Consider the following 26,583-nt stretch of genomic DNA (forward strand, 5'->3'; position numbering starts at 1 on the left):
TACCCTTTCACAGATGGATTTTAAGAAGAAAAAGTACAATCAAGTTAATCAAATATTTGTGATGTAGTAGGTAGGGGAAAAAAGGACAGTAACATAACTGGATTTCACGTGAATCTGTCCAGATGTAAATCCCAACAGTATAATGACAGAGAAGCCAGAAGACCACCAAGTGATGCAGCATATCACACAATACTCACTTGTCACCATATTTGAATGCAAATGTGGACTTCATGATAGAATAGGGAAAAGAAGCTATTTTCTCTCTCTCTTTTTTGTTTGTTTGTTTGTTTGTTTGTTTTGGAATATTTTAAATTCTTCTACCAAACTGGGACAAAAGCCAAGAAACTCAAAGAGACCAAAATGAAACAAACAACCCCTTTCCCCAACAAATATTGCTTTAGAGCAGTGGAAATACTTACTTTTACATGTTGATCTTTTTCATTAAATTCTTACTTTTCACTGTAGTTACATTTCAGAGGGAAAGTATTTTTGAAACAAGAAAGCAGAGCATTTCATTTTGAAAACGCTGGAACAAGATATTAAACACATGTCAAATCTTTTTGACTTGGAAAAAAATACTGAAAGCAAACCCTTGTCATACAAAAGTCTAGTTTTGACAAATTGGCATTTTCAAACTAAAAAAAAATAATTTTCTTGTAAATAACATTCAGCTCTCCATATCTCCAGGATACGTTGCAGTGAACTAATTGTTGTGTTATTATGTATGTGCATTAGGAATGAAACCAGCTACAGGCTGATAGCCAGATGGCCTCTTACAATCTTTGGACTTCTAAATGTGAAAAATAACCAAAATTAAGACCAGCAAAAGGAGATCTCACATTGCAATATCCCATCCAAGAAGTTTAGAAAATGTTTTTCTCCCTGATTCTGGATGGAATACAACAGAGATGACTACCAGAAAATGTTCTCCATTAATTAAATTAATTGCCTGAGTTATCCCCATTACTTTTTATATATATATATATATATATATATAATATATATATATACATACATACATATATATTCAATTACACATCTATTAGTAGGTGTATTTCATTTGTGAAAGATTATACCGCAACTTGAAGAATTATGAACTGAGAGCTTAATCAGCCATCTAAGTAGCTGTGAATATAATTTGTAAGTATAATTAGTTAATTTTTTCTCCTTACTTACAGCTTTATGCCCCCAATAACTGCAGTGCTCAAGTGGAAATGGGACTCGCATGTGGCCCTGTACCCCAACAGCAGTCAGCGAGTCACATCACATTGCACAAGCGGCTGGATTAGCAGTCTCAGAGTGAACTGGCCTCTGCCTCATGCTGTTTGGTAAAACATCAAACATTTTAGCAAAATAAGCTAAGCATTTTAGCTGGATTGTTCTTGAAAAGGAAACCTGCAACCAAAAACTCTGCCAATTTTCCACCCTTCTGACCCTGGATCTCCAAGAAAGAGGTCAAAATACTCCAAACACAAATTTTAGAGGAGCCTAAATACAATGGTGATGAAGTGGTTTCACAGTCACTTCTTTGTTGGTGTTCAGCAAGGATATCTGCACTCCGGTCCTGCCAAACTCCGGTGTATCCCAAGGTAGACCCTCTTCCTCAGCAGGGATGGGAAGGGTCTGGCATAAGGCAAGCCATGCCCAGGGCACCCCTTCCTCCCTTGAGCCACACAGTACCTGGCTGTTTGCCATTCCCTTTCTATACATGCTGTTTATAAAATGTGACTGCCCAGGAAAATTGGATGTCAGTGGCTATTGCACTTCCATCTTTCTGCAGATGGAAATTCCTTATCAGTCTGATGCACAAAATGGCAGGCAGGGCAGCATGCTATCAGAGCTGGCAGGCTGAAGGAGCTGAGGGCATCTTATCATATGCCACTTTGGATGAGAGAGAAATGGCACACAATGGAGTGGTTAAAAGGTAATTTTCACATAAAGAACTTGGGGAAGGAAATCTGGCTGACAACAAATGCATTTGAGGTAGGACGGGATACCAGTCAGTCACCACAGACACATATTATCTTTCAGGAAAATACAGCTGAAGAGGAGGAGGGGACAGAGTACCAGAGCTTGCTGAGAGCAGAGCAGATGGCTCAGGCAGTGCAAGGGCAGTACCATTCAGTCATCAAGTGTGACACAGGAGGAGAATTTACAAGGTATTTTTAAAGTATGCCTTCACATTTATTTGTCCCAGTCATGTGATAAAATAAGAATAAACCTTTATTAGTGATGCTTTGTTGCCATTTATCTATGTGCTTATACAGCACAGCTGACACGACCTTATAAACAACGTTCTGTGGCCAACTACAGCAGTGATGAAGCTGTAAAATTTGTGCCAAAGCAACAGGTGAATTATATTTTTAAAGCCACTAAATCTTTCCTGTTGAGTTTGGATTCAGAACAGATTTCTTCTCATTGTTGTTTTTAGAATTATCTTTGTGACTATGACATATAGACGTCACAGAATAAAAGATGTCCTTTGCTCCACAGACGGTCACATTTTGAATTTAAGACAAGAGAGTATTAATAACACCAGAGAAGTGAAGAGGGATCTTCAATGAAACAAGTGCTAATTAGAAAGGTGAGTGCAGACATCAGGTTGCCGAAAAAGGACAAGCTCTTCCAATTTTTTTGTAGATATTATGTAAAAGAAAGTTAGAAGGAATATTCTGAACAACAGCAATATAGAGTAGAAGATGTTTATGGTATTACCTCCCCAGCATGAGTGAGAATGGAAAAGTCATCACAAATGTGATTAGAATTAAGCAAGCAGGAGACTGAAAACCATAAAGCAATCAGATAGGAGTGGTCTTTGAAGAGCTCAATGACAGGTGGCAGGCAGAGTAGACACTGGCCATGAAAGGCTTTAAAATAGTGATGTACTTAAATTTAGTGAGATAGGCAAGCAGGATTCAAAGACATGGAAAATAATAGGTAAGTGGCAGCACTCTGAACAGATAAGGGGAAAAATGTGTTTATCAAAACCAAGGCAAAAATGTTGCAATAGCTAAGATGAGTTGATGAGAGCTGTAAAAGAGATTTAGATGTGTGGATGGACTGCAAGCACATTTATGCAATACTGTTCAGGGTGAACTTCAGGATGTCCGGAGATGCAGAGAAGCTACAGATGAAATTGATGACCTGAAGGCTAAAGCCCCAGGAATGGGTATTACCTGAAGGAACTAATACTAAAAGGAGAATGGAGTGATAAAGCACTCTGGTAAGTATAGGTGATAGCCAGACATCTATGAGGAGGAGTCAGAGAAACAGGCTGAGATCTTGGTGTGTATCAATAGAGGAAGACTGGTTAGAAACATGAGCTGTCTTGTTGGGGACTGGAAGGAAATACAAAGGAATATAGTCACTGCAACCAGAGGAAGGCAAGGTTTTCCAAAGAATAACATGATGAGTGTCAAAGCAGACAGCCAGTAAGGAAGGATATTCCTGTAGCACAGATGTGGAGCCTCTCTGTGAGTAGTTGCTAAGGATTAGATGTGAGTGAGAACTTAACAGTGTAAGATGCAATCAAAATGGAGGAGTGAAGTTCTTGCCAAGGGGTAGGGCAAGGGTAAGTAGTCAGAAGAAGCAGGTGAAGTTGAAAGGAATGTTTTAAAATGGATGAGGTGGAAAGTCTTCTGCATAATAAGGAAGGAGGCCCATGGAAGAGTGAGAAGGAAGGGGAAGTGTATGTGAAAGGGTAAGAGTTCTTGGGAAACCAGCAAGGGCTTGCCCAGAGAAGTGAATGTTAGCATTGTCCTAGGTACTCTGGTCTGTCTTAGTAACTTATTACCCATGGGTTTGTGAGCTTATTAACTTGAATATTATCCAGTTTCTCCCCTGCAGAACAGAAAGAATCATAAATGTTTAAACAAAAAGTGGATGGGCAGTTTTGCTAACTTTTCATTCTGATTCAACGAGAAAGAGCAGTGATGGAAAAAGATTGTAGAGGATGGTGGAATTGGCAGGTTTGCTTGCTTGTCACAATTTAAAGGTCATCCATGATACTGGATTGCCAGAAAATTAGACCCTGCACTGGAGGAGTCGAAATGTTAAAGTGACAGCACACAGTGGAGATGACAATGTCTTCTGTGAGCAGAGTACCATTGCTTTGCTGTTGGCTTTATAAAAATGAAATATTTGGAGGAAGACATTATGAGGGCTTGGATAAATGACTATGGCTCCCAAATTATATGAAGGCACAGCTTTCTTGCTCTTGAAGACCCAGTGATGTTGTAATAAAGTCAGTGGGTGATTTACCACTGATTAAAAAAAAATATATATATTCCCTATGATCTAAGGTAATATCTGCATTTTAACACTTGAGTTGGTAGATAGATCCAAACAACAATACTTATCAACCTCTTTCAAGCTGGTGTGATCTTCTACTCCATGCTGACCTCTGCATCACCAGTTCTGGATCCTTGACTAAATGGGAGGCTGTCAAAGTAGTCCCTCACATCTTTTTATGTGTTCTGTAGCCAGGAAATCTCTTTAGTATGCTACAACAACCATCAGATATAAGAAAGCTGGAAATACCAGACCTAATTTAAAAAAGGTTCTGGAGATGTTTGCTTGTATTACCATTACTGATTGTGAAGCACTGTCCACAGATGAAACTCTGGAAAAGACACACAGTAAGTCACAGAATCATAGGATCATGCTGTAATTCAGGTTTGAAGGGACCTCTGAAGATCTTCCAGTCATTATCTAGAGTAAGTCATGGTGCTGAAACCAATATGATTTCTCCCATCAGTGTCGACAAGAGCAGGACCAATGACATCTTCTCTGAATTGCTATAATCTACTATGGGCTGTTTGACCTCAGGTAACCTCCAAATTCTTTAAAGTAGTGTTTTTGAAAGCTACCCTAGAAAATAACATGCTGCTTCAGATAACCCACAGAGCATCAGAGGTAGAAGCAAAGGCAATTACAGGCAGGAAACAGATGTGTTTGTGAAGGGCCAGGGAGGACCAGCCATGGAGGAGTAGCTGTAAAGAAACAGTTCAGGAGGAGAAGTCCAGGGATAAATTTCCCTTTGTTATCCACTTATATGTTTAATGTCCATTGCTATTGAACCACATTTTTAAAGAGATAATACATACTGCATCCATATGATATGTGTGATAATATGTATGACAACTCTGCCTCCTCTTGAGAAACTGAGATTAAAGAGCTGGAGACTGCAAATGCTCTGGATTCCCAGAGAAACATTCTTTTCTACGGCAATGAAGTTTTTCTGTTTAGCTTTCCCTGATTATTCCTTCCTGGGAAAGAAATCGGTGTCTTCCTAATGTTTGTAAGAAACTACAGAGAGCTAGGAAAAGTGAGGGGGAGATGACCTAAGCAGTGTAAGTGTTGACGCAGGATTTGAAAGAAAAGGTAATTTCTTGTCAGGTTTGGAGGGAAAGAAATCCAAACACAGGAGGGATGAGTAGAATAATGAGACAATTACAAATTGGAGGTATATTTTTTTTGCTAAGTGATAAAGAAAGCATAAATATATATATGCATAAGGATTTGTCTTAGTTGCTTTGTAAATGCAATTTGTGAGGACATTGAGGGAGAAGCAATTAGCATCTGAAAGAAAGTGAGACTGTGGGAATGGGGTGGGTAAAGTCAAATTACAAGATGCAAGAGCAAAGCCAGACAAAGTTGGACATATGGGAAGCTGGAACAAAGAAGATAGCAGAACACATTGATTTTTGGGGTGGGGTTTCTCATGCCAAGCTCTAGAGCATCTAGAATACACAACCATATCTAAACCTAAACCAGTCGCCCTGACTCTTCTTTTATAAGTCAATGGAGAGAAACAGGCACTTCCAAAGGTGAATTGCAAGAGGAAATACTAGACAAGGTCAAACTTTTAGATGTCTGCATTAAAGCAGATATATCCTACATTGTGGGTGTGAGTCCCTTACCTAAACATGTGTTACTATTTGAGATGCCCTAAAGTATCACTCAGTCAATTAGCTATTGGTAGTGAAGGGCTCCCTTAGGTTAGGTGTCACATTTGCCAGCCCTGATGGAGGTCTCTGATACTCTGTGATGCCTCAAAAGTCTCTAGGGCCTATGTGTGGGCAAATAAGCTGAACCCCTTTTATCTGCAAAGGAAGGGGATCTGGATCTTTTCTTTTGGGAAAAAATCTGCATTTTGAAATCATCATTTTTTTCCCTATTCATTTGCCCTGTCCTTTGCTAGAAAGAAATTTGAGATTTCTCCTTCCACCGACTGTGCTGGTTAGCTACAGAGCTAAGGGCTAAAACAAAATACGATGATATGATGCTTGTCATTTCAGCACAGAATTCTCGTTCTCAAAGTTTAGACACTTAATTGGCACTTCTGGAGTGTGAGTTATCTTATCCTCAGACAGGCCCATTCACTAGGTAGCTCTCTGGTAGTGCCTATTCCTGTTATTTGTTCATAAGAGGAGCGTATGTAGATACCCATCTTATAGATGCTTGTGTTGGAACAAAATAATTAAACTCATGGGTGGGATTCCCTTTTTCCATCTATAGAGACCTATGGCAGAAATTTTTATTTCTGAATTAATCACTTTAGACTCCCTTTGTGCTCAATGGGGAGAAATAAGAGTGCAATTCATTTGACCTGTTTTGGTCTAATCTTATTTGAATAAGATAAATTGTGTCTTAGAGGTGCCTCTTAAGGGAGCTTATAGTGACAAGCTCAGACGTAAATGTCTAGATTCTTGGTATCTTAGTGCCACACTTTTAATGTGTAAATAAATCTACACTGTAGCCAGATTTCAGAGATTCATTAGGTCATAAAGATCTGCTTTACTCCCACAGCCTGAGGAGTCTAAAGGTCATAGTGATTACATATATATCCCTCACCATGGGCTGGCATTGGGCATAGCTGACTTCTGAGGGTTCCCTCCGTGCCTCCTTATGGCAGGTCTGGTTCAGAAGAGGTGGGCAGAGGGACAGCTGCTGCAGGAAGGTAAATGGTGACCATGTCCCTGGTCACAAAGGGTATGATTAACATTTGCAGGAAGCTCACCATTCACTCCCACAGCCCTGCCAGTAGTTCTTACTGGCCAAATGGGAAGTGCTGTACCCCCATGGGTGGTATTTAGTGTGCCTGGGACAGTGGGGTAATGCAAGGTCTCTGGCTTGGGAGAGGGGAGAAAGGAAACAGGCGTTTCCTAACACAGATCTGCCGGCTGTGACAGACCTGTTCCAGGAGACTCTTGGTCTGTCCCCAGTTCTTTCCCCTCCCATTGGTGCTGGAGACGCTGCCTTTTCAGCCATGCTGGCTCCATTGTGTAGCTGCTGAGGGGCAGAAACCTCCAGCAAGGCAACAGCAGTGATCACCCTCCACTGTTTTTTCTTAAATCAATTACCATTTGTGCCTACAAGGCAAAATTAACAACTCCAGCTGCTAGCAGATGCAAGCTGGAGAAAGTGATGAACACATTAAACTTTTAAGACCTAAGCCCAAAAAAGAGAATTTAAACCAACGTAGGAAATCTCTGCTTCACATGGGACAAGGGTATTGATCTGGGTCTTCTTTCTGTGTCTTAGTCCTTATTGAATTGTAGGCCTTCTCGCAGTCAGAAAACAAGAGTGGCTTTGTATGAAAGAATTTGTCTGGAGCATAAGGAAGCACTTTGGGAAAAGCAGAGATTTTAGGGAGCTGAACGGTAACATTTGTCATGGAACTGTCCAGGGAACCACTCATTAATTGAAGTAAATTGAAGTAAAGTGCACACTCTTAGTGGTATATCTGTATAGTTAAATTGTATTAAGTGACTCCTACTTAATTACTTCAGAATTTTTCCTGCTGGATTTAGCAGAAATGTGTTTAAAAGGGAGTCATTAACTATGAAAGAAAACCTCAACCCACCAATAGAGCTCTTTCTGATTTGAGATAAGCCAAGCCAATAGTGAAGAGTTTTCGATGCTTCTCAGTATTTCTATGTAATATTTTTACATGCCACTACTTATATCTAATAATCAGAGATTTCAGATTAATTTCCTCACCTTCACACTTAGCAGAAAACCTGCTTTGTTTCCAGCTGGATCAGTCCCCTACACTGGGTCACTGTCCATGCTTGGGAGCAGGTCAAGAATGAGTGCTAGGTTTTGGTTGCAAGAGTGAGCCAGTTTCTTTTGGACAACTACTAATTTACAGTGTTAATTAAACTGCATCCCCATGCAGTGATCTCATGGCAGATTAGGCCAACATAAATGTGGGCTGCCCTCCACAACCCCTGCCACCATTCTTCAAGAATGGCTGCCTGAAACTTCTCACTACACTATGAACTGCAAGGTGTACCAGTCCTGGTGTGTGGGAGGTGATGGGGACAGCAAGCAGCTAGCAAATGGGTGGACAGTAGCCCAGAGTCACAGTATCACATAGATTGGAAAAGACCCTTAACATCATTGAGCCCAACCATTAAACATGTTTTTTCTGCCTGGTTTCAAACTGGTGACTTTTCATGTGTTAGGTGAATGTGATAACCACTACACTACAGAAACTCCAGCTGAAAGGGTTAAATTGCAGTGGAAGTGTGCTTCAGGGTAATCTGACGGTTGTGCTCTGATTTGGAGACATGCATGATGGAATATTATTACCAAGAAGTGGAAGAGTTCTGTTCTGAGTTCTTTGCTTTATTTTGTTTTGTTTATCTCCAGCTCTGAGGTTTCGGATGGGAAGCTTTATTTCTGAGGAAACCTCTGTGAAAAAATGTGGAAATGATAAAGTTTGTTTTCATCATAATTAGAAACATTGTTAGAGCTTAAACAAAATCTGAAATTCCAAATGCAGTTATTGTTGCTATTCCCATTTTTAATTTTCCATTTTTCTCATTATTTCTTCTATTTCTCTAACTTTCTCTCTTTCTTCCCTAAATTACTTAATATCTAAGCAGCAAAACCTGGAGAATTCACTGTGAATCTTTCCCAGGCCACCCCGGGGGTGTATGTGCACTGCAGACTGTCATGTCATATCAGGGTACCCTTGCTGACCTCGATTAGTTATCTCAGGTACTGGAGATGGTATGAGTGCGCTGCAGAAGACAAACTGCTCTCAGTGGTCACATAATAGCCACATTGTTGCAGTCTGCTACTAATAATTGTAATTAATGATACTAACTTTCATTTATCCTTCAATGAGTTTTGGAAGTAAGGGAGAGAAAGGTGGCAGGCAGGGTCCATAGGTACAGCTAGCAAAACTTTTGGAAACTGCCTGGGAGGAGACACTCAACAGGTTTTGCAGCTGGCTTCCCTGAGGCCTTGGTTCATTACATTAGAAGGGAACTTGGAGAGAAAGGGTCTTTTCCAGTTCAGTGGCTGCTTTGGAGAAGAAAAACATGACTTTCAGCTCCCGTTTTAGTTCCCAAAGAACATAGAAGAGAGAAAGAAGCACATAAGGGTTGCCATGGGAAAAGAAGACATGACAGATAACTCCCCTGTCACAAGGGCAAGTATGAGACTGAAGGAAAAAAATCCTCAGAACAGCTCACATAACTTATCCCTATTGTCCCTCAGCAAATTCATTCAATTTTAGCAGATTTTATTTATTTTTAGCTTTCAATACCCATAAAATTAAGGATCCAATTAGAATTTTTTACAATAAGCTCATCTGAAAGTGGTTATTGGTGTACAAGTTGGTGGGTCTTCTGGGGACACATAAGTGACCTGACACAAAAAGCTCTGTGTTATAAAAATGAATGGCACAATGAACAGGGTTAAGAGTACTACCCAGGCAGGCATACATAAACCTTCCTACTCTCCTTTACTTAAAAGCAGCATTTCCACTCTCCCTGGTAGAAGAATATTTGCAAATATTTCACCAAAATGTTCTTGTAGGCTGCTTTCATTGCTTTCATTAGTGAAGCTGTAAGTAAACGAGGGAATGGGTGCCTTTAGCACAGTGGTGGTACGTTCCCCCAGAGCACAGAGCTCTTGACTAAAGCTACAGTGTAGACTAAGACCTTTCAACATACCCTTTCTTTTGTAATGACTAAATCCTAATGTGCATTCATTGCAAATCAAACTTCTCTTTCCTACACCGATATTGAATCACTGAACTATATAAGCAAAAAAGCTCCTGAGTTTGTGTGCTAGAATTAAAGAGTTTGATTACTTAGCTTATCTTTGCTATCTCTGATCCTGAAGGAAAATTGCCAGGTAAAAGCTTCTCATCACTTTTTTTAAGTGTATGCAATATCTGCTTCACTTAACTATTGGTGATTTAGTAAAGTGAAGTCAGCTAAAGAAGAGAATCTCTGCTTTGTAGCACTGCACCAGATGGTTCACAAGGTATAGGCAAATTACACCATATGAACAAGGTAATTGCCCGTTTATTAAAATCTACCCGTATTTTTAGGGGGGTCTTCAAGAAAGGCAGAATGTAATTAATTCATATTACCAATGTTCACCAGTGATTTAGGTTATTTATACACATTTACATTTTAAAAATACATAGATTGCAATAAGGTATGCATTCAAGCATTCAAGCAAGCTGTGTAGAACTCATATGCCCAAAAGCCTTTTGGGTTTTTGCAGCTCGTATTGATTAGTCTGAGACACTATGACACCTTACCAACTAAGGAATAAAAGAACTGGCAGCATTTCTGGAAGGCATGCAGGCATAGAAGTACTTAGGGCAATTTCCTTCAGGAGCAAAGCTGATACATTGGCCAGGGAACCAATAAAACATAACCTTCAAATAGTTCCATTTAAAAGCTTTATCAAGATGGGAAGGTTAATATGAGCACCATGGAGAGGTCTTTAGAGTACCAGAGATAGTCCTGAGGAGGTAGAGCTCCTCTTCACCTCCATCTTTCCCTTGCAAGCTTTCAGGTTGGATGAATAACCAACATCCTGCAAGAGCCACAGGCATGGTGTGCCTTGTGGCATCTGCAGGACAAGCCAAGTTTGATTTTTCTCATGCAATCTGCAAGAGCAGGAGTTCCTCCTGTGAGAATGAGAAGCCTGAACAGACCGTGGCAGAAAAAGTTAATGGGAAATGGATAAGTTCAGGAGAGGCTGCAATTCTAGTTGAAGTTCAGGAGAGCCACAGGAGGTTGACTGTATAGCATTTCTAATGAAGAGAAGATAACAAATAACTGGATGCTTGGAAAACTGCAGACAAAACAATCTGTAAGACTTGATTCTCTTTCAACTTGATCATTTTTGTGAGTTGGTAGTTGAGTGTGCTAAAAGCAACAAGGGTCTGTGGCCAAGTGTTATCTGTCTTTGAAACTCAGCAGGTAAAACTCTGATACAACAAGTAAGGTACAACTGTGTTTTCTGTCGCTGATGAACACATAAATAAAACCATTATAAGGCCATAAAAATAATGAAGCACAAACTTTGAAAATGTTCCTTCATACAATTCTAACCTTTGGAGAAAGCAGCAACTTTTGAAGAATATTCCAGCAAAAAGACCTAGAAAGTGAACTCCCACAGTATGTTAATCTCCCCTGACTCCCCAGCCAGTATGGCAATTTAAATATAGGTCTAGTCATTGCGAACACTGAAACTGTGGGTGGGAAAAAGGACTGCTATGAACTGATAGAAATATTCTTATCCTGCAGTTGTGGTTTCATTAGGTTTGTTCAACAAATAAGTCTTTTGCAAGGTTGGTCAAAGCTGTATGAGTACTGCTGCAGTTGCAGAGCACTAGTCCCTTGGTCTTGCAGAGCTGCTTTCCTAAATGCTCATCTCTGCTCTGGGCTTACACATGCTCTACTACTTAGTGTTAATACTGTGGAAGTACCATTTGCTTGACTTTGCTACACTTGAACCACTGCCACTTCTAATCTGTCTCCAAGCACATGCCACAGTAAATCAATACCACCTGCCTTTGCTCCCTGCTGCTGTTTGTCCATCTCCAGAGATGTGGGTATCTCTGGACATCCCACCTCCCCAGGGTCTGTCATTATGGTGTTCCCAAACATAAAGCTTTCTAGCATGTTCTGACACTCTCCCTTGTCACTGGCACTCACTGTCTTGCCCCAGGGCATGTGTGGTTCCTATTCACATGCTGTATTTCCTATTTGGAGCCTAAGCAAAATAAAGAGCAGGCCCCCACTCCCTTGTAGAGGAAGGGCAGTTAGGTAAAGAGAGGAAGAAGCTGAGGGAAGTGAGATAAGGCTTGCACAACGAGAGCAAAACAGTCCCGTGAAAACCAGAACAAATTAAAATTAAGCTTGTTGAGGATTTACATTTTGAGGAAAATATTCCTGTGTGGATGCTCTGGTTGCTGAACTCACCCAGCAGTCCTTTTCTCTCCCAAATCCTTAAAACTACCCCTTCACTTAGCTGCTTATTTTCATGAGATACAGGGAGATTTAATACCCTTAGGAACGCCACTCATCTTTCCCATGTGGCTGAAATTAGCCAATTCCTTCAAAACACATTACCCAGAAAAAGGCAGACATATGTTGACAAGATTGTTATGTATGCCAAGCTTTCCAAGCAAATTGGGCTAAAAATAAATCGGTTTTTGCTGCATTTGGATATTTTCATACAGGAAATCTGGCTCATGTTGTTTCAAAGTTCTGTTGCCCAAGCAAGAGTGTGCAAAGGGGTGTGAAACTTTTCAAAACCTCAGTACAAGAGCTTTGGAGCATGTGTGTCTGTCCCACAAGAGTCAGTGCTCATGGAGGGATTACACCACCTCTCTACGCCCCTTACCCACCTCACAGGTCTGTGCCACTGCTGACAACTACTCGCTTTGTATTGCCCATGGGGAACACACTTTTGCTCTTATTCTATGCAGCAAGTGTGAAACCTGAACACTGAACTTCCCCACACTTGATTGCAATTAGTATGACTCATCTGGCCTTTGCAGCGCCCTGCGCGCTTTTATAGCCCCATGTAGCTTATGAACGGCCCATATCTTTCCTAATTCAGTTCAGAACTAGGCTAGTGATGTAGAAATGGAAGAACTGGCATATGCTTACTTTTGAGCATTGGTAGTGAGTCTTTCTGTGCAGAAGATTTCTGATAGTAAAAAGCCCCACAACATACCAGGAGGCCTGGCTGGAATGTACTTAGTTTCATAACTCTCTGGGTCCTAAATTATTATTGGGATATTTTGGAGAAATTATTTCTTTTGAAGAACTGACTGATAATTTATTTCAAGAACTAAGAATTCCAATTCCAGGAATAAACTTCTCAATCATATCCAGTAAAAGGAAGCTAACTCCTCCCCTTAGAAACTGTCATTACTATATATGGCAGTGCAGAGTTTGAGGACAGTAGTGTGAATGTCTGAAACTTCACACAGCATGTCTGCAACCATAGGAAACCACATCCTCGGCTCCACAACAGCCTTTAGCCTTTGGATTCCTTCATTTAGCACAAGCTACTGGCCAAAGAAGGCACCTCACTCAGTGGGTTAAACATAAGGGACAACACTCTTGCCTTCAGTTCAGTTCACATGCAAACATGGAGAAAACAGGCAAAGATCAAAGCATAAAGAAAGGGAGAACTGGGCTGGAAAAGATTAGGTCATTTCACTCATGAGGCCATTCCTCCATTAATTATATTAGGTGCTCTGAGGGTTCAGTCAGGAGCAGAATTAGAGCTGATGTGTGACAGAGATGCTGACAGCAAGTCAGTGAAATTACAGTTGGGTCTCTCAAACCGTTTCTTCCCCCATCAAACCTGGCCATCAGCCAGTCTATGAGGGACAACTTCATGCTCAAATAGGAGATAGTAATGAGTTGTATAGTTCCTCTGTCACAATTCTCAGGAGTGTATGCACTATAATTACTCATTTTTTTTGTAATCATTCAGTTTGTATTACTACTGCCATACCACTCCAGGCTGTTATTTCACCAACTAAACAAAAGTAGCCCTGCTGATCTCCATTTAGAAAGGAGCCACTAAGTGCTGGCTGATCCAGTAAAAACTCTGTATCTAATCCAGTAAATGAACTGGTGCCCTAATGTGACATAGTCCAGCCAAAACTCTTCTCTGTGATGTCTATGGACCATCCCTGGAAATTTGCTGTCTTTAACCTGCTGGTTTACTCAGTGCCTACAATATGCTCCTTCCTCTTGAAATGAGGGTTAGTAGAGACCTGAGTGCAGTTCAGGGGGGAGATCCCACCACTGTACAAAACAAAACTATTTTTTTGTTGCTCTGACCATGCATTTTTGAGGGAGTTGAGGGTGGAGGGACAAGTATCTGGCCTGATAGAAGAAAATGCCAGCAGCTCAGATTTCCCATGTCACCAGTGGAGTCAAAATGAGTATGGAAAATTAAGAAGAGGAAAGGAAGCTTGGCTAAATAAAATGCATTTCCCTCTGAACCTGGATTGGACTGGTTTGTGTGTTGGACATCAGGAAAACACTAAGTGCTAAAGGTAGATTTATTCAAAGTGAAGAAAGAAGTTCCCATTCTGAGTGCTTGGTGTCACCTCCACTCCTTGGAGGCTTTTTGCCAAAGTCAACTCTAGTGCTCTAGGTAAATTTCTATCACAGCAATGACACTCTGCCCAATGTCAGGTTATTCTGCAGTTTCAAGTAGATGTAGTAGTTACATTAATTCCTACCCTAAGTAGCTTTCTTTGTATTTCAGTGTGCCACTCATTACTTTAGTACTCTTCATTCGGAAATAAGAATGGGACTCCTGCATTTGTACCTACATGCCTAAAGCACATAAAGTCTCCTTTGGGATAAAGATCCTGCTGAAAGCCTCTATGTTTTCATTATTTCATTATATATTGGTCCTGCCTAGCTATCCACAGTGCTCAGATGTATGTCAAGAGGCTGCATGGTATGTCCCTGTGATGGCACCTGTCAGAAACATCCAGTTCACAGCTGTCACATGGTATATGCCATCTGCTTAGAGAGCTGGGCACTGAGCTGTACAAGAGTAAAGAAAAGGACAAGAAAAAGTCAATAAGCTCTCAGGGAGAGACTGAACTTGAAAGAATTTTCCCTTCTATACATATGTATGATACAGGAATACAAAAAATCATTTTAGGGTCTCCATCAAAACTGCAGGTTATTCTTTCATGCCTTAAAGTACTTCATGTGTGCCTGTATTCACCTGTCTTCAGCATCTTGAAGTTTACTGTGAGTAGTTTATTTACTCTTCCTATTTGATTACCTTTTCTAAGTGAATCCAATCAAAAGACTACTCCAATTTACCCTTCAGTAATAAGACTAAAGAAGTGGCACCAAAACCGCCTCAGTGAGAAACTAGCTGCTATTACTGGTTGAAAATGAATAAATTCTGGGAGGAGTTAACCATAAAATGCAGATTTCTTATGGCTTTGGCTACAAAATGACCCTTGGGAGGGGCTCAGTAGGTGTCAGGCATATGTAGAAATGACAAGTCACAACATTGAGGCTACTCTCCATGACAGCCTACAATAGCAGACTGCGTTAGTATCAGCAGCAAGACAGCACTGATGCAGTATAGGATCCACACAGAGTATTGCATATTGCTTGTCTGAAGTGCTTCTGACCTCTTGTACAAGCTTGAGCAGAAGGAAGTTGAGGAAGTCTTTGCATGAATATGAGGATTTTTTTTTTTAGGAAACAAGATTGGGTGTAAAACTTCTTCTCCCTTCTGTCAGAAATTGACATTAAAAAATAAGTCAAAATAAAGAAGAAAAGCCCTGACAAAAACCTGAGAATTCATGACATTAATTTTCAGACAAAATTGACTTTATAATTATTACTTATATCATTACTGCAAATAGTTGAACTTCTGACAAAAATAGGTCTTCTGGATTTTTTATACATTTGTGTCAGAAATATCTGACATGGGGACTATGTAAAATCTTCTTTCAAAGGGGAAATTAATAGATATTGACCTTCTTTCCTGAACAATGTTGCTTTTGCCAAATCAGAATTTTCTGAAAAAAATTGGCCATTGAAAAATGTTTCAAGTAGCTTTTCAAGGAACTTCTAAAGGTATTACAACTTTACACAGAGGAGGCCTCCAGTTTAACCAGATCAAACATGACATCTGGCACTGAAAACTGTCAAAATGTAGTTCACCTTATGGTGAAAGTGTCCAGATGCAGAGATATATTTGATTGTATAATGACATCTGCTATGCAAACCCATATTACAAATTTAGATCTGTATCTGTTAATTGGTAAGACAAAAATTAAGCTGAACTAAATGATAAGGAACAATTAAAGATTGCAGACTTAATTAAATGGAAAATAATGGGGTTTCCTCCTGAACAGTTGATTGAAAACTGGGATCTGATCAAAACAAAAATGCAAACACATTGACGTACAGGATTTAGGACAAATATGAGGTGAATCAAGAAAGAAGCATTACTTAGACTTTGCAAGGTGGATCAGTATGGATGCACCCTGATAGATCTCAATGACACTATGATATTTGCCTAAAGCTTTGTGGAATAGGTCATACAACTTAGGACATAAACTCTACATAAAAATGTTGCTAGAGGTTAAGACAAGTATCTACAATTTTATGGCTACAAATCTAAAATTGTAGCAATTAAAATCTACTTCTATATCAGCCTATGGAAAAAGGAAAAGACTAAAGCTGGGAGGATCTGTATAGAAAGCACATGCTTGAGATAGATCAGGCTTATTTATATGGCTTATTTACCCTTGTCTTTAATAATGGGAAAGATGAGAGGAGGCTTAACAGGAATGAGTATTTGAAAAGAAAAATTCCAACAGACAATGAGGAAAAAAATATCTAAGTTCAGTGTGTTGAAACTTCTGGAGCAGATTAATCTTCAGCCAGGAAGTACTAGCATGTGAAATAGCAAGTCCTGCAGCAAAGCTTTTCTAAATGAACCTATTAATCTGTGGCTAGCGCATTAACATTTGAAATCAGGAAACACAGCACTTGCATTTTGAAGAAAAATGACCCATGCAGTCACAGGACTATTAGCCTGGTTTCCACTGTATACAAGATGTTGGAACAAATTTCAAAGGAAAGACTATCTAACAAAATGGAGATAAGCAGAAAATGGGAAGCAATACAACCTGAATTTACAGCAATAGACCTTGACAGATAAGCTTGGTATCTTTCTCTGATATATTGGTCTATGTTTAGATGAAAGAATATGAAAAACACAACCTACCTGACCTTCTGTTAAGCCTCACATACATTCCAAGGACCAATTATTAATACTTAGGACAAAGACAAGGTGGATTATTACCACTAGTGTTAGGAAAAGATCTGGTTCCAGCGTAGGTAATAACAACTAACACTGAAAAAAGACAAAGCCAGTAAAAGGCAGGTTCTAAGTAGAATATGTTCAGGATCAGCCATTATGTCAGTTGTTCACAATACCAGGGTAAAAAAATAGCTAATAAAAATATTTAATGACACAAATCTGGGAGACAGTGTTAATTGAGAAGGAGGTTAGAATATCATATAGAAGGAACCTGATAATCTTGAGCAATGAAGCAATAAAAAACAGATTAAATTTAACAGCCTGAAGTGCCAGACCTGGCACACAGAGACTAATAAAAAGATTTGCTGTAAGCTGGGGGCTGAACTGTGATAATGTGAGGAGAGGAGAAAACCCAGACTGGAAATAATCATTCACAGTATTGGCCATGAGTCATCAACATGATTCAGCCACAGAAAGGTTGATGCAGTTGTACGATGTATCAGGAATGATATTTCCAGTAGACAGGGACAGATGAGAACATTAAATCAAAGAGGGTTATAGCTGGAATATGACACAAACCCAGCGATTTATACTCTATATGGTCACTCACTATAAATATCCTTGGGATAAGAGGATCGATATTGAAAGGTCTTGTTGACCAAAGAAGGAAAAAGTAAAAAAGGAACATGGAAATTCAGGCTGGAGATGAGTGGGGTTCAAAGATGCTGAAGAAGCTTGCAAAAGATCTCTGCCTGATGCCCTTGGCAAAAAAGGCTATAAGGCACACCCTGCAAGGCAGAGTCCTAGGGCTGGAGTACCAGGTAACACAGGAACAGGCAACACAACCCCTTCATGAAGAAGCATGACGTGCATGCCCAGAGCATCTTGTAATATGGCTACATGGTGTAGCAGGAGACCTCAAGGACCTTGCAGTCTCTCCTAGTAAATTCTTGTCCTTTACTCAGCTAAATCCACAGGTATCTGGAAGGAAACGTTGCCAGAGTAGGATTTGCAGGGTTTTGCTTAAAGGTAGATGGAATGTGAAATTTGAAGCTCTATTTTTCGTATCAGATACTCTTCTGCGAGCTTCCTTGGGAAGGGAGCATTAGCCATTCATTCAGTCTTTTTACCTCCACGAGAAGTGAGTGGTTCAAGAATCATAGCTCAAATTGGCTTTATCACATATAAGAGAGTTTTAAAGTTTTCAGTTCTTACTCTGAGAAAGCCAGATGTTCCCCTTCCTGCTTATTACTTAGAGGAGGAAGTGTCAGGAAGGAAATGAGATATACCACAAGGGGCTCAGAATAGGTCAACAGGCCCTCCTCCCTCTATCATGGAGAGTGGCCGGTGGGTTGGAGATGGAGATGCAGGGAGATCTGCACACAGGTCCATGCCAGGGTAAGCACTGCATCTGGCCAGCCGCAGCGATCCTGTACGCTCAGTATTCCCCTATGCGTGTAAAACACACATAGTGCTGTAGTTCACACCAGGCAAGGAATAAACATTTCTCTTATATGACCTAGTTCAACACAAACAAATAAATACTCATCCATCAGCCAGAGGCAGGGAAAATTGGGTTATGGAGCTATCAGAGCAACTTTTCATAGCTTGAGGAAGGTTTGTGCTCCCAAACTTTTCCCACGGGTGCCATGCCCCTCTGCCAGCTTCTCAGCAGAAAGTTTGACACGAAGTTGCCGTCAAATTGCCAATAATTAATTTTATGTTGTGTTTCCTAGACTTATTTTTACTCATTTTGCTATTGCAAGGAGTACATTTTGAGGTTCATGAGTGACAATTCTTGTCACAAGGAGCAGATCTCCAATTAATTCTTTATGCTCTAGATTAATTTGTGTGACAATCATTTGTGACAAAGATTAATCTTTCAAACAATTATTGTGACAATCTTCTTCACAGAGACAAGCCATCACATTTCTGCTGTTTTACTCTGACCTTGTTTTGTGACTTTGGGAAAGTTATTGTTTCCTTAAGATTTATTTTACTGATCTATGAGATCCATGTATGTAATCTGCACAGAGTAGTTACTATATATCTCAGGACATGGGAACTTAATAAACTGTGAAATGATCAAAGGGAAAAAGGTGATTGGAAAAAAATTTGGGATCTTCAATAAAAAAAGATAATAGCCAAAATTTCACAAATATTACAGTGAAGAGCAAACCACAACATTAAAACAAATCGCATGTACTTTTCAGAAAGCTTTTTGTTTGTTCACTTCTAAGAACTGAGGGTGTTTTCATAAAAAAACCCACAATTTTTGATGAAAACAATATCCAAAATTTCATAAAAAGAGTTAGTGATCAGAGCCCTCTCTCTAGCAAGTAAGCAATGTTAATAACACCAAACAAAGTTAGCCTGCCTCTTCGCAGGACTGCAATGCTAACTATGCAAACAGTATTTTGTAAAAATATTAAGCTTAAAAATATTTTTTTTAATTGAAATTTTTTGGCAACCTCTTATGAATGTTGGTCCACATAGTGACTTTTGAAGCATGCAGAGTCTCTTCTCTGCATGAAAAATGTATAATTTATAATGTAGAGAAAGGATTATTCTTAGAAAGACATAGTGTGAGCAGCATGACGGAGAAGGCAAATCTTCTGTTAACAGACTCCTGCTCTCTCCTTTATTTTTTATATTTGAATAAAAGTATATAGTGCAGCTGCCATTCCTGTTCAAACCCTTGCCGTCTAGAGCGTTACCCAATTGTCTACAACAGGTGTTGAGTCTGCAATACGCTACACAGCACAGCAAAGTGTATGGGATTCTTCTTTTAAAATTATGTCCACAGTATTAAGGATTTTCCAACGAGGGCTGTCACTTGCTGGAGAGGGACACCTCGTAGCTTGCAAATCCGGACCTAAAATGATTTTCTAAATCTGAGTTTCCAAACTATTTTCTGTTTTATAAAAGGCTGATTTCATTAAACTGCAGACTAGAGGCAGTGAGACCAAAGCTCAGATTAAAAGCTAATTGAGAAGAACCTAAGGGAATTTAAGTGCCCAATTGTAGAGGAATGAAGCTGGGTTAATTAACATTGGTAATATACAGCTGTGGGTTGGCTGATGTAGATAAGGTGCAGCTGTGGCTGGTTCTGTTAAGTGGTTGAGAGCCAATGAAGAAAGAACAGCTGAGGAAGAAGTAAGAGCAGAGAGAGCAGGCCCTGGATGAGGAGAAGGCAGCAGAGGGACTGTATGAAGAGTACGCTGGTATGAGATGGTAAAAGACCTTGTTGCAGCTTGATAGTTTGGAGAGTGCTGTGACACCCAAGCACAAGATACTTTGCCTTTCCCCTTGAAAAGACATGCACAGGATGGGGGCTTCCCAGGGTCTCCCCATGCCCTGGCCTTCAGGAGACCCCTGTTGGTGTTGTACACCCTGAGGGTGCAAGGCTTAGCCGTGCTTTCTTTGGAGAACAAGCTCAGCAGGAAACAGCATGCTACCTCCGGCTTCCATACAGAAGCCTCATGGTCAAGGCTGTCTTTAACCCAGGAGGGGACCCAGGTACAGCCTTCCTGCATGGCACACCAGCCAAGTGGGTCTGATGACACTTCCACTGCAGACTCTGCTGCTGGCAGATTTGAGTTGCTCTGCTTGTAGGTTGGCTGCAGGTCCAGTCCCAAGGAATCCAGCTGTCCAAGCCCTGGATAGGGAGCAGAAGGTCCTAAATCAAACCAGCAGCCATTCCACTCACAAAGAGGCACCTGAATGTAGATATTGCACAAGTCACCCTGTGAACCCATGTCTTGGTAACTTCACAGGGTCTCACCTGAAAACTTTCATGGAGATGACAGTCTTCTCTGGGATTCTGGAGTTCTGGGTAAGTGCTCCTTCCCTACAGGCACTTGTTAGCACTGCGTGCCTGCAGGCTTTTACTGGTATAAGGCTATCACTCCCCTGCAGTACAGCGTCATAAAGCTGAACAGGTACAGCAGTGGACCACGCTCTGAACAGCTACAACATACGCCTGCAGTTTTGTGTTAGTTGGCTGTGCAGTACCTTCCCGGGTTACATATGCTTATGAAGCTAATGGGACTGCAATGAAGTCAGAAAATCGTGCCTGATTACAAATGATGCAAATTGTATACTAATAACAGAAAACCATGTGATTTGTATGATAGAGCTGACACAAAAAAATAATGTTTTCAACAAACCAGAGGCTACAGTCATAGGGAAACAATTTCTGGATTCGGGCTGTAAGTTAATGAGCCTGATGCAAAGTGTGAGCAAAGAAACATGGTGGGAAATTAAAATACTTAAACAATCATTAAGTGCAGACATCTGGGTTTTCTAAAATTCATTTACACTAAAACTAATTTTCCAATGTAAAGCTTTCGCAACCACTGTTTATTTGTAAATTTAATCAGTAAATCATTTGATGCTGCTGATATAACAAAGGCACTGTAAATGAAAAATTTCCTTGTGAAATGTTCTCTTAATCCCTAATTCAGTTTAAAAATGACAAGCAATACATCTCATGCATCTGAACTTCTGCAAAGCATTGGACACTGTAGTTAAACTGGAGACTGCAGATTAATTCATGGATTGACAGAAGAAAGCCACAAGAGGAAATGTTGTCTGGATGGGGTTACTGATGGAGCTCCCCAAGAATCAGCCAGAAATAAGAGTGATCAGAGCACAATGCCCAGCCACAGGGTGACTCTCAGGCCCTTTGTAAGGCAGCCACTGAAAGACAATTTCAAAGCTATGTGGGATTCAGGTGTCTCTGGAAAAAGCTAGGGAATATCACTTCTACAGTTTTAGGCAACAGTGACACCCCTCTTGAATTTTGTATATAATCAGAACATCCATGCTTAAGACAACAAACGCAGAGCAGGTACTGCAGATTGTCCACATACAGACATTTCAGGGGAAGTGGCAGGCTGGGACAGTACTAAAGGTTCTTTACAATTAAAGCATCTGTATGATTGCATCCATACAAATGCAGGGTTTACAACAGCTAAATATAGATGTAGTTCATGTAGGATATCTGATGGACTTACGCTTTCATCCCACTGTACTGCTTAACGTAGACCTCAGTGTGTCCTGACCTGCAGAAGAGACTGGTCAATTATGTCATGGCTGTCATCAGCTACTTAAGTCAGTGGGATCCTTCCCAGAAGGTGGTGATCTTACTTGCCACAACATGCTATAGGTTTCGTATGAAACTGAGCTACATACATCCTACCTTGTCACACTGAGTGTGCAAAGCTTGGGGCAAGGAACACACCTTTTGTTAGCTGTACTTCAAGCAGTGTTTCTGAGTCCAAAAAAGTCTGGCATGCTTAGTCTGACAAAACAAAGGCTATTTTCCTTTATAAAGGAGAATACTTAAATGTAAAGACAGAGCTGAGACTGGCCAGACCTTTTAGCCTACCAATAAATCTTACAGGATCTTCAGTGACCAGAAAAGAGCCATTTGACTTAACTGTCATCCCGAAAATAGTTAGAGCAAAGTCATGTGTTTGTCAAGCCATGCAGTCCTCCTCACAGGCTGTCTGCTTTCATTTGCAGCTGTTAAAATGTTCTTGTAAAATCACCTGTTGTCAGTGATTGTACAGAAATAATTCCAGTCCCATTGAAGTTCCTCAACACTACAGTATAATTTTAAAAATCAATTACTCCAAGGAAAAAGCTTGGCTGTCCTAAAAAAAACACAAAATGAAGAGCATGCTATGTCACCCAGGCATAATTTGCACAGCCCTGGTTTCACTTGCTCTTGCCCAGTGGCTGGGTGTGCAGTTTCTTAGGCTGCTCTTTGATTCTTTGCTGTTCTGAGGATTTTCAAAGATACATGCCAACTTTAGAAGGAATATGGTACTTCCTACTTTTTCATCAAAGTCCATGAGAATAAGTCAAGATCACTGATTATTAGACCTGCTAATATCCCTGCGAAGAACATCCACTGTGGGAGACCATACCTCTAGTAGATCTGTAATCTGCCACATGGCAAACACAGCTCCATCACGGCAGTGCTTACTACAGCTTTAAGGTCACCCTTGAGTTACTGTTCTAACTATTTGGTCTCTAAAGCAGTTCAGCTGTGCTTGATTCCTGCCTGTGGTGTTTGGAGCTTACCTGTGCCTGGTAGATCATGGGTAGAAAGGACTTGGTGGTTCTGGTTGACAGCCAGCTGAACATGAGCCAGCAGTGTGCCCAGGTGGCCAGGAGGGACAGTAGCATCCTGGCTTGTATCAGGAATAGTGTGGCCAGCAGGACCAGGGCAGTGATTGTTCCCCTGTACTCAGTGCTAGTGAGGCTGCACCTTGAATACTGTGCTCAGTTTTGGGCCCCTCACATCAAGAGGATCATAGAGGCGCTGGAGCGTGTCCAGAGAAGGGCAGCGAGAAGCTGGGGAAGGGCACAAGTCTGATGAGGAGCGGCTGAGGGAACTGGAGTTGTTTAGCGTAGAGAAAAGAAGGCTCAGGGGAGACCTTATTGCTCTCTGCAACTACCTGATAGGAGGGTGTAGGCAGGTGAGGTGGGTCTCTTCTCCCAGATAACAAGTGACAGGACAAGAGGAAATGGCCCCAGGTTGTGCCAGGGGAGGTTTAGACTGGATATTGGGAAAAATAACTTCACTGCAAGGGTGGTCAAGCATTGGAACAGGCTGCCCAGGTAGGTGTGGTGGAATCACCTAGGTGCAGTGCTTAGGGACATGGTTTGGTGATGGACTTGGCAGTGCTGGGTTACTGGTTGGACTTGATGATCTTCAAGGTCTTTTCCAACATACAAGATTCTATGATCATGCCACAGTTCAGCTGTTTCTGGACCCCTGAGTTCTCTTTTCCTTTCTCTAGCACCCCTAAATAAAGACAAGCCCAAGGGAAAAGAGAAGCAGGGCACAGAGCAGGATGGCTCTGCTTCAAAGGCAGTAAGGGAAAGCAAGGTAATGCTTGGTGCCCTTGGAAGACCCTATTGTTCCTCCTCATGCTCCTCTTTCCTGTCTCCTTCATTGCCCACACTGATTCTTTGAAGGCCTGGGTGCTCTAAATCAAACCAAGAAAATGTTCTGACAAAGAAAAAGATTAAAAAAGAAGGGGTTTTGGCTTTGCTAGTTGGTATTTTAACCCCAGCTCATTTTGCTGATGTGGGTTGTGGCACAGCCCCCATAAAGGTAGGAGTGACTCCACTAGTGCTGCTGTGAAGGGGTTGGGGTCAGACCTACATCAAATAAATTTGCCAGCAGCCAAATATTCATGTAACTGTACCTTGAAGTTGTCTAAGCAATTAACATAAGAAAAATTCAGAGCAGTAGTTTCATACCTGTAAAAAGCTTAAGTTCTTCCTTTTTTGTTTTCTAATCCTAAGAAAAGATGTACTCTGCAGAAAAGCTTGTGTATTTTTTCCCAATTATACTGCTTAGTCTAATAAAAGATTCTCCTGCTCAGTAGAAAAGTGACAAAATTACAAAAACATCCCAGGAATCTTAATCTCTAGAAATCTTAAGGTTTGTTTCAGACCTTTGTACTCTTATTACTCTATGGGCTTTGTAAGAAATTACTGTAACAGAACTCTGCAAGAGATGGAAGGAAAAATGGTTTTGCAACACAAAAATCTCTAAGCAAGGCACTTTTACCCACTCCTCAGCCTTTCACAGGTTTCTTTTATGCACTTTCTGACCCATATACTCACGAGTACCAAGACACATGTGCCCAAGCAGTCTTGGACTGCTTGTATGCAACGCAGAGGGCAAAGGACATCAGCAGCTGAGGACTCAACATATATCTTGAGTTTTGTACTTGCCTTTTGTACTGTGTAGGAGTAGATGCCGGTTTGGATTACTTGTCTTGTGATTTTGATTCATCCCTTGTAAATGTTAGGCAAAATTCCTGAATTTCACAACTTTTATTTTCCTTGCCTGATAAGCTCTAGTCCTGTTCTTCATCCACTTGACAACTTTACCTCAGTTTGTTCCTCCTCTTTAGAATGAAATCACAGAAACAGCTCCGTGGTGATTAACACATGCCTCTCCTTTTAACCTTTTTTCTGCTGGTTCCTCCGGTGCTTTTGCACACAGGTTTCCATTCATACCAATCTATTACAAATTTCTGCAGTGCTAGTGGGGTCACTCCTAACTCGGAACATTAGAACGGACAGCTCATTTCAGTCCCCTCAAGGCATACCATATTCATGTAGTGAGAATGGGGCAGATAGCTACTGCTTTTTTTTTTTTTGTTCAAGAATTATAAAAATATCGAACATGAGCAAAATACAATGAATCCTATGCCTTTGAACTCACATAACCAATTATCTGATTTAAATGTGAGTACAGCTGTGAGGATACTTTGCTCTTGGTTAATACCGTGAGTGTTATTGTATTCACTTATAAATGCACCCACACCTTCTCTATGGGATCTTCCAGGTCAGCCACAAGGCAGCCCTGCTCAGCTCTAGTGAAGGAAGTTCACTGCTGCTGGTACACTTCTGCACTCACTGCTTCAGCCCTCTTCTGCATGACGTGCAAGCAGGAGTCTCAAGCAGCTCTTCTTAATCTCTGACAAAAATGTTTTCTCCTAACAGCAGGCTCATCAGCAAACAACAAAATGTTATTGACAAAATGATTATAGTGGGATGACAGAACGGATCTCCATAGTAACAAGTAAGTGGGGCTAATGATACCCCTTGCAGCATCACAGGCAGCCATCAAAGTTTCTTTTACTTTCTCAGAGCAGAATGCACAGAGGATCTCAGTTGCTGCTCTGCCCTGGGAGGTGAAGAGCCAGCAAATGCCTTTCATGGCTCCTTATTGCTTACCTGGGATGGATAATCAGACATCACAGCTATGAGTAGCACCTGATGTTCCTCAAAATTGTTTTAAAGGAGGTAGTAGGACATAATATTTCCCTTCATGAGCACTCTTCTATTCCTCCTCAATAGAGCAAGCAGAGTCAGATCCCCTGTAAAGTATACTTTGTATTTGCATTCAGTTCATTTTAGACAATTCTGTGTTTCATTTCGGAAGTGAAACCTGTTGAGTGGTGAGGAGATGGACAGGGAGCTTTTCCTGTTTTCCTAACCACAAATTTTATTACCGTCAACATTTTGACAACTGCAGATATACTGTGCTTCAGCAGCACTGAATACTAACTATTTATTCCTTGAAATTCATGCAACATGAACAGGCTGAAGTTTCATTCCTTTGTTTAGCTGAGGTTAGAATTTTGCTCTTTCAGTGCTGTTTAAATGCGTTGTTCATCTCCAAGGCCTTTAGCTAGTATAAACTGGAGTAGCTTTAATGATTTCAGTGCATCTGTGCCATTTAGCCCCCCCAGTATCTTGTCCTACTGTCTTGTTAGCTTTTTCTCAAGACTCCTGCATCTACAAATGCTTCTTGCAATTCCCATGACAAAGCTGAGAAATACATGCACGCATTAGGAGGAAATGTGTCCCTGGCACGCACAATTTGCCGCTCTGAACAGCACAACCAACCTCCAGGTGGATATTCTGATCCTAACACATACA

The sequence above is a fragment of the Falco biarmicus genome, chromosome 2 (genome assembly GCF_023638135.1).
Source record: "Falco biarmicus isolate bFalBia1 chromosome 2, bFalBia1.pri, whole genome shotgun sequence".
NCBI lineage: Eukaryota > Metazoa > Chordata > Aves > Falconiformes > Falconidae > Falco > Falco biarmicus.